The sequence below is a fragment of the Chinchilla lanigera genome, unplaced genomic scaffold, assembly GCF_000276665.1.
Source record: "Chinchilla lanigera isolate Chin_1 unplaced genomic scaffold, ChiLan1.0 scaffold00163, whole genome shotgun sequence".
In the NCBI taxonomy this organism is placed as follows: Eukaryota; Metazoa; Chordata; class Mammalia; order Rodentia; family Chinchillidae; genus Chinchilla; species Chinchilla lanigera.
In genome coordinates, this window is record NW_004955564.1 from 2,061,278 (window position 1) to 2,076,849 (window position 15,572).

Consider the following 15,572-nt stretch of genomic DNA (forward strand, 5'->3'; position numbering starts at 1 on the left):
GGCAGAACACAGCAAAGCAACAAGCACACACACAAGGGAGGAAATGGCCAGAAGCACCCTCTTTCTCTCCCTTACATATGCAAACTATCCACCCCAGGGCGGGTGTAGCTCTCACATCCATAATCAATCAAACTCCAAAAGCCTGCCCCATGGCCCCATGAGGCTTTGGGGGGACACACAGACACAAACCATAACACCTACCTTCCTCTGGTGCTGCGTCTGTCCCTCCCACCTGCCTGCCAGTCTCCAAAGCCTGATTCATCTGCCTCTGAAGGTGATGTCTATGAGCCAAAAGGCCAACTGCTGGAGTCTCTTCCTCCTCCCCACCTTGGTACACACACCGGGCAGCAGTGTGACTGGAAGGGAGGAGGCTCAGCAAGGGAGCCTGATGGCCCCAACCTAGACCTCTCCTTAAAAAGAACACTGGATGTTTGCTACTTTCTGATACAATCATAGCATTGTATTATGCCTTTTTATGCCCATCAAATAAGGTAGATATACCTAAATTCTTAACAGCTGTGTAGTACTCACTATACTAATACACAAATACACTAGTTGATTTAGCCATTTCTAGTTGTTTCCCTTTGTTCCTAGAGTGCCAGTTTATCAAACACAATCATGCATGAGCTTGCCCCCACATTTCCTTGGATACACATGCAAACAAATCTCTACAACATGTACTCAGAAGTAGAATTGGAATTTTAATAGATACTGTATTTACCATTCAGCAGCTTGCTTTTAAAAATTGCATAACACCCTACCACTCTGTTTGTAACTCTGTAATGTCTGTACTGATCCTTTGCTATTTTGTAAAATGTTGTCGGTCTGTTAGTATTTTCCTCCTTTTATTTCTAAAATTTAAAAAAAAAATTGCATAACAGGTACTTAAAGGAACAGAGATTTGCTATTTGCATGTAACTAAGAGTCCGGAAGTCACTTTGTTATCACTGTGACAAAATATCAGACACTTATGATTTAAAGGACAAAGGTTTTATTGTGTCTCATGGCTTATGGGAACTTGGTTCATGGTCAACAGGCTCCAAGACAGGACCAGCACAGTGGAGGAAAGCTGCTCAACCTATGGCAGCAGAAAGCAGAGAGGAGCTGGGGACAAGGCACCCTTTGCGGTCACACCCCCAGTGACTTACCTCCAGGGAAACCCCACCGATTCACAGCGTGTGACCTTATCCAAGGGTGAATCCACTGAGGAGTATAGCACCCCCATGATCCAATCAGTGTCCAAAAGCCCCACTCTGAACATGACACTTTTGGGAACATGGCACATTATAGATCTAAGCCATAACAGCTGCCCTACGACCAACATGGCAAAGCGTGGAGGGAGATGGGACCGAGGATGGGCTCTGGTTGACAGCACTCTTAACCAGCCTTCCAAAGCGGCCGTACAAACCCACCTTCCCCCAGAGAGAGGAGCTTCCCCGCACCACTCCCAGAACTTCTCTTACTTACCAGGCTGATGAGTAGAATCCAGCACCATTTTTTAAGATTTAACCCTTCTGTAATTACCACTCAAGACAGAATTTTGCCAGATATTTCTCAGACCATTGAGTTCCCTCTTGCAAACTATCTGACCATATTTTTCCCATTTCTCTCTCAGGTTGCTTGTCTCTCTTCTATAAATTTGTAAGATGCATGCTGAGTGATATCTTTAAGTCAGACACTGCCTTTTAGCTCTGTTTCAATTGTGCTTTTAGTTATATAATTCTCTGGATTTGTAAATTAATCCATTGGGGGCTTTTAAAAATATTTATTTGTAAAAGTCTTTCCTACTTTAAAAATATGGTGAACATTTTCTTTTAATAGTTTTTGATGTGTTTTAGTCTTTTTTCACTCTTGTTGATTATACAGATTAATGGGTTTCCTTCGCCAGACCCATACATGCACATAACATACTTTAATCATTTTCACAATCCACCCACCATCCCATTTGCCCATATCCTCCCATCACCTTCCCCATTGCCAAAAAAATCTGCTTTTGTTTTCTACCATCCCTCCTTTGTTTAACTCATTTATTTATGTTTTATGCTTCTCATAGAAGAGAGACCACACAATATGTAATTCTTTGTGTCTGGATTATATCACTCAGCATTATGGTTTCAGGTTCCATTCATTTTTCCTACAAATGACATGATTTCACTCTTCTTTATGAATGAATAGTATTCCATTCTGTGTATATATATCTACCACATTTTCTTTATCTATTCATCTGTCAAGGGACATCCAGACTGCTCCCACAGATTACTTACTGTGAGTTATGCTGCTATAAATATGGGTATGCATGTTTCACTATAGCATTACGTCCTTAACTCTTTTGAGAATAAACTCAACAGAGGTATGGCTGAGTCAAATGGAGTTTCTATTTTAAGTTCTGAGAACTCCCTACACTGATTCCCATAGTGGATTCAATAGACAGTATGTTGTTTGATTTTTTAAAAATGTTTCAGCCAGTCTATATCTTTTAATTGAAAAATAAAGACCATTTACAATCAGAGTTATTATTGAAAGGTGTGAACTTTTTCCTGTCGTTTTGTTGATTTCCTTCCAGTTGTTTTGAATACACTTTGTTTATTCCTTTCATTCATCTTTGTGGTTTGGTGGTTTGTTGTATTGATAATATTTGATTCTTTCCTACTTCTCATTTGTATAGCTATTCTTTTAATAGACATTCTTTCATATGTTGGTGGTTATTTTTCTTCCTCTTGGAGTAGTATCTTCTGTAATGCTGGTCTAGTGATCATAAATTCCCTGAGTATATGCTTGTCTTTGAAGATTTTTATTTCTCTTTCAATTATGAAGGATAACCTTGACGGTAGAAAAATCTTGGTTGGCAATTATTTTCTTTCGGAATTGGAAGCACGTCATTCCATATCCTCCTGGCCTTCAGAGTCTTGCAAAAGTGGGAACACTGGCAATTTAGCATCTGTGCAGTCATCAGAGTATGTGAAATGCACAGTCTGTTGGTACTCCTGTAGTGTGAGTCGTAACCCCCCAGCAGGTGATGGGTAATTCTACAGCCAATACTGACACTGCTCCTGCTACTTAAAAGAATGTTGGATACTGGTAGCTCCAGCCTTGGTGACAGGCGTGAAGCTCTTGTCCTCCAGTTGGACCCTGGTGCCAGTTGAGGTACTTCATGGACAGGAACAGGACTTAGGTTTTTTATAACCTGCTAGGGATTGAACCCAGGCCCTTTACACTGAATTATATACCAAGCCTTTTTTTATTTTGTGGTAAGTTCCTCCTAAGTTACTGATTGCCCAGATTAGGCTCCAACATGCAGTCCTCCTGCCTCAGCCTCCCAGATTACTGGCATTATAGGCAGACACCACCACGGGCAGCTCTCACATGCCTTTCACTAAGTTTTGGTACCCACCAGGTGTTGAGCAGATGAGTCACAGCTGCAACTAGTTAAAATTCTTTGTGGCTGCATTGCACTACAGAATGAGCTACATAGTTTTCTGTAGTAAAATCTTGGACAACTTTGTTAGTTTTGCTCTAAGTAAATATAAGGCTTATCTAGCATTTTAGTTCTGATTAGCATTATTCTAATGGGCTACCGCTGGTAAATAGAAGTATATTTGAATGTTGCCCATAGACTTTTGCATCTAGATATCTTACTACACTGTTACTACTTCTACCCATTGGCTGATTTTTTCCTTTGGATTTCTGGGTAGATGATTGTATAGTCTGTAAATAATGCTAATTTTGAAATATTTTCCAATTTTTATCTTAGTTATTATTTCTTTGACTAGGATTTCCCCTGTAAGACTGAAGTATAACAGCATAATAGGCAACCCTTCAAGACTCTAACAGTAGTGGGATTGCTTCTGTATCAGCTTCATTAAGTGTACCTGGTATCTGGTAAGTGCTCTTTATCAAGTGAAACTGGTGCTTTTCTATCCTGGGATCGCTGAAAGGTTTTTTGCACAATATAACTGTTCATTTGATCTACTTATGACAAATTATTTTCTAATATTAAACCATTCCTGGATTCTTGAGATAAACCCGACTTGCTATCAAAATGAAAGCTGGTTTTGCTTACTTTTTCAGGATTTCTACTCTGCTAGATACTACGATGATTAATTTCTTCCCTCCCAACTTCCCTTTGTCTTTGTTTCTCTGCTCTTCTTGGTCCCTCCTTTCATCCCCTCTCCTCCCTGACCCACCTAAAATGAGTTTCATAGGTTCTAGCTTCTTCGTGTGTCTGTCCCATAGCAATCTCTAGTCTATAAAAATATATTCTCTTTTGGGAATATGAATCCCAGACCCTCCTTCTTCTCCTAGAGACACTGAGTCAGCAGCAATGAACAAATTCCCTTTGTGAGAAATCCAGAGACCAGTTAAGAGGCCCCTGCCTGCCAGACAAGCACAAAACCAGCCACATCAAAGCTGAGAAGGAAATTCAAGGGACCCTCTTGCCATAGTCTCTCCCACAAGCATGGAGCCATTTGATTAGGAGGGACATTCTAATCTTCCAGATTCTTCGCAAGAATTGAAGAAAAAGAGGAGACCAGACCCTATATCCAACAGTATGACTTTTCTGGGGATTTGCCCAAGGAACTACCTTCTGTCTTGTGTGTGCAGGAACACTGATGAGACCTAGCATACTCTAAGTTCCAGGAAGCCACTCAGAACACAAGACCAAGTGTGTGAAGCTGCTTCAGAGGACCATGGTGTGGCAGACAACAGGGGGAGCAAGAGATTATAAGCTGAAAAAAGAAACCTGCATTACCTCTGAGAGGGAATGTACACATAGAACAGAGAGGGCACACCCATAGGAATGGTTTGAGAAGCTCTTTCCTGTATGACGCTAGTCTACAAAGACTGGGAGATGGAGCTGAGATACCAAACAAAGTTACAAGGAACAAGAAGAAACACTGCGGGGATATGGCCCAGTTATAGGAATAATAATAATCTGCAGAATTTTTTCCTAAAAAATAGAAGTATGTGAACTCAAAATAACTGTCATAAAAATGCTAATGCATTCAGGAAAACTATACATAAAAATTAGAATTTCAACAAACAGGGAATATAAAAATGAAGCAACCTGAAATTTTGGAGCTGAAGCTGAAGGATAGAGTAACTAAATTTAAAAACTCACCAGAGGGTTCAGCTGCAGGACTTGATCCAGCAGGAGAAAGAGTCAGTGAGCTCAGATGGGCCATGAAATGAAGAAAGCCTGACAAACTTGTAGGACAGCATGAGGGGATATAGATAGATAGATAGATAGATAGATAGATAGATAGATAGATAGATTTGGTTCATCCCAAGGAAAAAGAAAGAAAGAGACAGAAATCTTATTTAAAAAAATAAAGACTAAGCCTTCCCAAATCTGGAGAAAGAAATAGACACACAAATTCAAGAAGTCCAGGGGACTCAAAGAGGAAGAATTCCAAGAAATGCACACTGAGACATAATTCAACTGTCAGAAGTGGAAGAGTTCTGAGAGTGGAAAGTGAGTCGTTACATATAAGGGAAGCTCTGTAAGAGCTGGTGAATTCCTTGGCAGAACTCTTGCAGGCCAGAAGGAAATGGGATGATATATTCAGAATGTTAAAAGAAAAAAGGCAGCTTCGAATGTTATATATGCCAATCTGTCCTTCAAAAGTGAAATAGTCAGGATGTAGCTCAGTAAAAGAACATTCGCCTAGCACATGCAAGCCCCTTCATTTGATCCTCAGCACTGAAAAAAAAAAAAGAAAAAGCAAAGGAGAGATAAGACTTTCTAGATAAAACCTGAAGGAATTCATCACCACTACATCTGCCTCATAAAAAATACTAAAGACCTTCAAAGTGAAACATAAAGACACTAAACAGAAACACAAAGCACAGGAAAGTATAAAGCTCACTGGTAAAGGTAAATACATAGATAAATATAAAATATGTTAATATTATAATGTTGTATAAATCACTTTTTAGAATAAAGAAAAAGACAATTTTTGAAAACTAAAAATACATTAATAGATACACAATATAAAGAGATGTAATTTCAACTTCAATAACAGCTTCTCGGGGCAAAGTACAAGTCAAGTTTCTGTATGTAACTGATGTTATCAGCTTAAAACAGATTGTCACAACTATCAGATGTTTGATGTAAGCCCCATGTTAATCACCAAAAAAACTACAAAAGAATCAACAAAACACAAAGAAAGGCAGCAAGAGAGGAAAAGAGGGACAGAAGAGCTGTGAGACTGAAAACAGCAAAATAGCAATAGTGCTTTCCTATAAATATCTTCAAGTATAAGTGGATTAAATTCCCCAAGAAGAAGGCATAAAGTAACTGAATGGATTTTTTTTAAAGACAAGCTCTAACTAGGTGGCAAATAGAAAAGACTCATTTTAATTCTAGATTTAAATACACACATATGCTGAAAGTGAAAGAATGGAAAAACATATTCTATGCAACCACAAGAGAGTAGAGTTAGTGATACTTCGACAAAATAGACTTCAAGTCAAAATTGTCATAAGACACAAAGAGGAAATATAATGATAAAAGGCCCAATTCATCAAGAAGATAAAATAGTTACAAACACTGAAGTACCTAAGCATATGAAGCAAAGACTGCAGAACTGAAATAGCATCACAGTAATCAGACTTTATTAGCCTACTTCAGTAATACATGGAACATTCAGATGGAGATTAGGAAAGAAACAGAGGGCTTGGACAGCACTATATAGGCTAAGTAGACCTGTAAGACATATATAGAACTTTCTACCCAACACCAGCGTAATACACATTTTTAAATGTCTGAAAACTATTTTCCAGGATGTCTCACAAAACAAGTTTTAACAAAGTTAAGAAGACTGAACTCACCCCATGTGATTTACAACTGCAAGACCATGAAAGTAGGGATCAGTAGCAGAAGGAAAACTAAAACTTTCACAAATATATGGAAATTAAACAACTCCCATTCTTGAACAATGGGTCCAAGAATAAATATTAGAAAATATCTTCTTTTATTTCAAAGAGAAAAAAATAACAAAATAACAACAATGATGACAAAAACAAAGCAATACAAAAACAATAAAAATGATACAGGATTTCAAAGCAAGATGATAGGAATTAACAATGGTTATTATATAACATATTGTTACCTTCAACGAAGTTGCTCAGATTACCAGATGTGAGAATGCAAGATTGATCAAACAATTAAAGACAATAACAAGAATAAAAAAATTAGAAACAATACAGAGCTTCATTAAACAAGATGGTAGGAATTTATCAGTGGTTGTTATATTGCATATTGTTGTCTTCAAATTAGTTGTTCCAATTACCAGATATAAGCATGCAAAATTGGTCAAAAGAAAAAAATTTAAGCTTTAACTGTTCAATAAACCCATAGACATCAGCAATACACTTATCTCAGCTATCCTTATATATACATATGTTTTTTTCTTTTTTAATTTTAAAGAGAAAATAACAATAAAGGCATAAACAAAACAACATAAAAACAATAAGAATGATACAGAATTTCAAAACAAGGTCATAGGAAATTAACAATGGTTGTTATATTACATATAGTTATCTTCAAAATGGTAGAAAATATCTTTAAATAAAATAAAACACAGCACAACAAAACTTAGGAGATGAATATAGGAAAAATTGTAGTAAAAAGGACATAAATGTATACATTTTACAAGATCCCAAATAAACAACTTATCTCTGTATCTCAAGAAACTAGAAAAATGACAAGTAAAGCCCAACGTTAGAAAAAAATAATAGAGAAGTAAATAAAATAGAGAATAGGAAAAAAAAAAACAGTAAACCTACGTTGTTTGTTTTTAAACAAACAACGTAGATAACAAACTTAAGAAAATTTTAGCTCAACTAAGAAAAACAGGAATGAAAGAGAGGCATTACAAATAATGTCACAGAAATGAAAAGATTATGAGACTATGAACAATTATACACCAACAACTTGAATAACTTAGAATGAATGGGTGAATTTCTAGAAACATATAACATACAAAGACTGAATCAAAAAGATACAGAACATCTGAACAGACCTATAACTAATAAAGAGAGTGAATCAGTAATCAAAAATATCCCAAGAAAGAAAAGCTCAAGATAGGTTTCACATCCTACCAAATATTGAAAGAAGAATTAACTTTGCTCCTCTCTTTCAAAAAAATAGAGGCAGAAGGAACACTTCCAAATTAATTTCATGAGGCTAACATTATCTTGGTACTAAAGCCAGAAAAACACATTATAAGAAAAAGAAAATCCCAACCCTATATTTCTGATGAATAAAGATGCAGAAATTCTCAACAGAGTACTAGCAAACTGAATTCCATAGCACACTGAAAATATCATATACCATGACAACAAAGAGCGATTTATTACTAGACTACAAGGATAATCAAGCAACATGATACCTCATATTAACAAGGAATAAAAATCATGTGATCATCCCAGTAAATGCAGAAAAAGTATTTAAGAAAACTTCATACCCTTTCAGGAAAAACTCCTTAGCAAACTAAAAGAAAATCATCATGATATAATAAAAGTAATACTGTACGTGAAAAGGCCACAGCTAAGGTTATACTCAATACTAAAAAATTGAAAGTTTTTCCTCAGAGATCAGAAACAAGACAGGATGCCCACCTCACCACTTCTATTTAACATGATACTGGCAGTTCTAACCAGAGTGAGTAGGCAATAAAAAAAATAAAAGGGATCCAAAAAGAAATTATTTCTGTTCATGGGTGACATGATCTTTATGTAGAAAACCCTAATGATTATACACACAGACACACACACACAACTGTTAGAACTAATTGACAGTTTCATAAAGTTGCAAGATACAAAATCATACAAAACATCAGAAATGTTTTTATATAGCAACAAACAATTTGAAAAGTAAATTACCAAAACAATCTTATTTGCATAGCATTGAAAAGAATTTAGGAATATAATTTACTAAGTGAATGAAAGACTTGTACACCAAACAGTACAAATCATTGTTCAGAGAAACTAAAAGAGATAAAGGGGACATCCTATGTTCATGGATTGGAAGACAGTATTATTAAAATGTTCATACTACTCAGAATATCTAGAGATTCTATGCAGTCCCTACCAAAATCCCAATTAAATTTTTATAAAAACATAAAAATCCTAAAACTCATACACAACCACAAATAGCCAAAGCAAACTTGAAAAAGGACAAAGCTGGAAACCTCAACACTTCTTGATTAGAAAACTATAGTAATCCAAACAGTACAGTACTGACACAAAAGACAGACATAAAGATTAATGGAACAGACTAGAGGGTCCAGTAATAAACTCATACACCTATGGTCCACTGATCTTTGACAACAATGCACCATGGAGAAAGGATGAAATGGCACCCTTCTTATTCACTATACACAAGAATCAACTCAAAATGAATTAGAGATTTAAACATAAGACTTGAAACCAAATGCCTAGAAGGAAATAGAAAAGATCCATGACGTTGGTCTTAGCAGTGATTTCTGGGTTATGACCTCATAAGCCAGACAGCAATAGGCAATATAGATAGTAGGACTTTTGGGGAGTATCTCTTCGGGACTCTCAAATGGCAGTGACTTTGGATTTGTGTTATAGCAATCAAAATACACTCCCCCTCCCTGTCTTGGAGTCCAATCAATGTGAATGTGCTGTGCTTGAACAAAATTTGTGTTCTCTGGATCCACACTTCAACTTGTGCTTGCAAGAGCATGGTGTGCACTTCATCAAACTTGTGACTCATAGTATTAACATTCCCCCTGACCTTGATTGGTGTTTTCTTAATTTGCAGTTTTCTTCAGAGTTTGTTTGGAGGTTCTAGCAGGGGAGCGCAGCTACTCGTGTACTCTTGACCAAGGAACGGCCTCCCTTCTCAGGGGTGGTTGTCCTCTTCCACTGAACAAGCAGCTTCGGGAGGGACGCACATGGAACATGGAGGGAGGAAGGGGACACCCGCCTAGCCAGCCAGATCAGCCAAATCAACCTGGGCAATCAATGGGGTGACAGATGTTGCAGCCAGATCGCTGTCACATCCTTAATTTGCAGTTTTCTGAAGGCGAACTCATCTCTCACTGTAATTGTGAAATTGCTGGGCCTCCCAGCAATTCAAAGGATTTTCAAAGCTATGTTATGAACCATATAAGGGCTGGGGGGGTCTTCGCAGTTTGTTAGTGCAGCATTATTATGAAGTGAAACATTGCCTTGCTTAGTGACATCTACCTTGAATCATAATTTGTCTGATACGAACAGTGCTATAGCAGCTTTATTTTTATTGAAATTTGCCTAGTGTATCTTTTTATGTTAACTTTATTTTTCTTTCCTTTCCTTTTATTGAAAATAAAAATGGAAAGAACACTATAGCAACATCTTCTCGTTACCCAGAATTATTAGTTGCTCGCGTTTTGCACTGTTTATTTCAGCTCCTCCCTCCCCTACCTCTCCCTTCTCTTCTGCTCCTTCCCTGCCTTTCCTGCTCGTTCCCTCACTCTCCCCACCCACCTGCTCCTCTTCTTTGTATCATTACTTATTTATTCTCCTGTTTAGCTGTTTAGAAAGTTTGAATATACCTCCATCCCTTTTTGATAGTGCGCCTTCTTTTACATTTGTGCAGGCAGAGCAGTACTTCCAGTCTCTAAAAAAGAAATAAAGGGTGTAATTGAGCCAGAACCCCCTTTGCCCACAGTAATCCCCTGCTTCTGTCTCCCCTCACTGCCTACTCAAAACCCATCTTGATTTTGAGATGTTTCTTTCCATCCGTTTCTGCCCCTTTACCTCTCTATCCAGTTGTTTGCCTGCTATAAGCAATGCACTGTCTTGTACACATGTTCCTGTCCTCTTAATCTTCAGCTTCACAAGTGTGTATAAATTGTATCAGTCGGTAGCACTGCTCCACATTTGCTCTTTCTCACATAACGTGGTGTGAATGTATTCATGTTGATAATGTTTCCATGGTGTTCTATAAATGTCCTCTCTCGCCTCCTTCTATTCTTCCGTCTCACAAACATCCCACATTTTATCTACACTGTATGTCCTTCTGTTAATTTGTATTGTTCCACTCCTTTCTTTGCTGTACTTGTGTGTATGTTTGGCTTCTTAACCCAACTTTTACTTGTGTGATCAATGCAGTTAAATGTGGTTGTAATTCAGTCGCTAATCATCACTGTACAGTGCCCCACTGTGCCAATATACATAGCTTACCAACTCTTCCCTTGTGGACACTTAGGGCTCTCTTCTAAAGGTTTTTACCTATTTTAAATAGTAGTGTTATCAGCTCTCTTGTCCCTGTGTTTCGGTGAATGTGCATGCTTCCATGTCAGGAACAACATGTTTAGGAAAGAAGCAGCGGGGTTTTAGGGTATGTAGATGCTTAGCTGTAGTAGAGAGTATTGAACATGTTTATAATGTTATTTTGTACTAATTTACACAACAACAAGTGCGCCATGCACTCTGCGTTCTTGTCAACACTTGGCATCATTAGGCCTTTTAATTTCTGTCACCTAATAATGGTACAGTAGTGGTAGTACAGTTAGAAACAATGGAGCTGGAAAAGTCCTTCCTTTCCATCCATTTAATCCTAAACTGTACTCTATGGTCATTCCACCTTCCATTGTCCCAAAAGAGGTAAGAAATAAAAGAACAAAATCCCAAGAGATCTTTGATGCTCTAGGTGTGGGCACGTGGGTGTTGAGTACCTGAGCCTGACCGTCAGTCACCTTCACTATATTCACACCTCATCAAGGGCTCATAAATATGTGCTGCATGTCATTAATATAATTAAGATCAGAGTGAATTCTGGGACAAACATGCGTGTTGAGATTTCCTGAGATAACACAGGACCCTGTCAATCATTCCTGTCAAACATACCTAGAGATTCAGGGGGAGGCACCTGGGTTAAGTGCGTATCCCTTTAATTCCAAAAGCCTGATTTATAGGGGTTGCTGCTGTTGCTGTTTCTATGTGCTACCACCTGTTGCAGTACTTTTGCTTTTCTTGCACCCTAGTACAGACTGGCCCTGTGCACCACTTCTCACTATTTTCAATCAATAGATCTGCTTGCCACTTGCTACTGGGTGTACACTTAACAATTCTTTCACATTGCACACAAGGCTCTGGACTACATCTGCCCCTTCCATGGTAACAGTAATAGCTCATGGTTTTAGTCTGCACTCTCCCTTATAAATAACGAGTGAGCACCTTATCATGTGCTTATCAGCCACTGGGATATACCCTTGCAAGTGCTTCTTCATGAAATATGCCCATTTTTTTTTCCCTAATATTCCTGTTCATTTTAGTTTTATTGACTTAGAGAGATCGAGTCACAGTTTCACCAAAGTTCTTTGTCTGATATATTACAAATATCTCTTCCACTCTCCAGCTATCTTCTATATCTGTTTGATAAAAGTCAGTTCTGAACTTCCACAGGGTCAAATTTAGCAAACATCCTTCAAAATTAGGGTTTTATTTTTTGGTTTTGGGTTGTTTTGTGTTTTTTTGGTTTTTGGTTTGTTTTTTGTTTTTTGGTTTTTACTTTTTTGCTGTTTTATTTAAGAAACATTTCCCCATCTGAGGCTGGGAAGGCATTCTAGAAATATTGTTTTATCTTTTATATTTTGATCTATAGTCTACCGAGGCTTTATTTTTGTGTGTGTATAAAGTAGGGGTCAGATTTCAAATCCAGTGGTGATACTTAAATTTGCTCAATAGACTTAAAAAAAAAAAAGAAAGAAAGAAACAGGCAAAACTAGTAGACAACATCCACAAGGCAGTGATCAACTGAACCAGGGCGTGACACAATTTGCATTTCCATGGACAGGAATCACATGAATTACTTGAACAATCCAAGATACAGAGACTCTACAGAATCAATCTGGACAGCCATTAGCCTGTCTGGGTATTGTTCTTTAAATTCTCTTTTGAACCAGTTGCAACATTATTGTTTGATCTCCTTATTAACTCATGAGTTAAATGGAAGTTGACATATGTTCACTTTATATCTTTGAGTTACGGCCAAATCCATTTCTCCCAATGATCACTTGGCAGTTCTAATTTCCTCTTTGCCTTTTACTTTTCCTTGTCCATCTTCCACTGCAGAGCTTTGCCCTAGGGTGTTCTGAAGTCTTTGGACAGAGGCGACTGATCTGAGTGTTGGTGGCTGGGAGTCAGGAGTGGGACCATCATAGGCTATGCAACATGGCTTCCTGTGCGCCAGGGGCTGCTGGCAAGAAAGCATGGTGACTAACGGTGCACTGTACATGTTGCTTTCCTGAGAAACACAGAAGAGTCTAGCAACCTCACTGTTCCTTCCAGCCCCAGCATTCTTCACATACGCAGCTGTGTGTTTATGTCATAAGTGTGGGTTTCTACAGAGTTTTGCTGAAAGATAGACTTGAAGCCTAGAGAAAAATGTGATACATAGAATAAAGAGACACAGCTTTAGCCAGGCGTGGTGGTGCACACCTGTAATCCCAGCACTCAGAAGACTGAAGCAGGAAGATCTTTGCAAGTATAAGACCAGCCTGGGCTACAAAGTGAGTTCAAGACTAGCCTGAACCGCATAGTGAAACTCCGCCCCCAAAAAAGAAGAGAGCAGCGTCGTTTTATTCATTCATTTATTTATTTTTAGGTACTGGAGATCAAACCCAGAGCCGCGTGCATGCTAGGCAAGTGCTCTGCCACTGAGCTACCAGAAACATGTTTTTTAAAAAGCATTATAACTGTATCTAGCTCCTGGCTGAATTACATCTTTGCTTCATTCCAGACCATAAAAAGTAAACAGCAGTTTAAAAAGAAAAAGTTCTAGGCAGATTGCTGTATTCATTCGGATAAAATTGCTAATTTTTCAAATTTGATACAGCCGGGGAGTGTGCATATCAACAGCCAGCATCTGTGTGACCCACCCCATCATTCTCTATGCAGCCACAACCACATCCTCCTTACACAAAAATAAGTTACACTTTCATAATGAAACACGGCTTACCAATGCAGCTTTTAAAAGTCTAGTGAAAACTAAGAAATGTGGAAATGCCTGAGACAGGGTCAGTGTAGAATCTTCAAACTGGGCGTGGTGGTGTAATCCCAGCACTCAGGAGGCTGAAGCAGGAGGATCGCTGTGAGTTTAAGGCCAGCCTGGGTTACATAATGAGTTAAAGGCCAGTCTGAACTAATAAAGAGACTCACAAAAAAGGGCCAGAAAATCTCCCTTCAAGGTCATTTTTTGAAAATTGAAAACCAAGGACAAATCATTGAGTAGTTTTTTAAGTGCCAATTTTGTATATTTCTGGATATAATTATATTTGTCTATAACACACAAATTTTAACCCTACATCAGCTAGCACAAGGCTTTTAGGTTTGCCTCCAAAAAGTTCGATGTCACACAAGTTAATGGTTAAGTTACACTGCTTTTAAAATACAAAGGATTGGGGCCCCTTGTACTAATCTCTGCTTCTAGATACAATTCCTCATTTAGTGGGCCTAGATCAGTAATCTGAAAATGTTTAGGCTCAGACACCTCTTCAGTGAATTTTGAAAATCTGAGTATCATACCCCTTGTACATTTCTAAATCAAATTCTAAAGTTTCTCATCATGAGTAGTTGCAAAGGATATGCTTCATACTGTAGATGTTGTCTCTTCAAATAAAACTGTTACCTTCATTTTTAAATTTAGGCAAGAGGCTCTAACTACAAAAATTATTTGCAAACACTTCTCCTTGCAAACATTAAATGGACAAAGCAGTTTTGAAACAGTAGGAAATGGTGTGTTTTTCCTTTTACTCTTTGAATTTGTATTTTTATGCCTCTTATCCCCCAAAACAAATTTAGCCTACTTATCTTGGGCTTTTATATTGCTTATGTCTCTGTAACACATTCATATATTCTACAATCATAATATTTTAAGCCTTTACATTTTTCTTCTGGATTGTTTGATTAATAAACATATAAAATACAAATTTTTGAATATGCAAACTACAAACACAGTAAAACTGTATCACCAACGTGAAGAGGGCTTTTCCCTCCAACCATTTCCCCTTTCTATAGATTAATATCATTTTCACAAAAAGCTGGGGTGCAGCACGGAGTCTCCTCTGTTTGTGTTGTTTGTACTGGGGATTGAACACAGGGCCTTCACACTGAGCTTCAACTACCACTTTTTTCTTTCTTTTGAGACAGAGTCTTGCTAAGTCACTGAATTACCCAGGCTGGGTTGAACTTGTAATCCTCCTGCCTCAGCCTCATAGAGTGCTGGGACTGCAAGCATGCACCACCGTGCTCTGCTCTATAATGCTCAGAGGGGTCAATCAATGATCCTTGCTCACATAGACGAGATGAGAACAGGAAATTTGTGGCCGCAGTATCACTGAGTCCTTGCAACTCCTTCACAGGTACGTGTCAAAGTACAGAAGCCTACTGGATGTTCTGCCCACTTCATGGAATTCAGTAGTTGGGAATCATGGGATTTGCAGAAGGATCTGCACCCTTTTTGTTCTTTCACTTTCCAAATATGCGTATTTTGAGTTCTGAGGAGAGCCTCACTAAGGAGTACACCAAGATAGGGGGATCTGAAAAGAGATGCC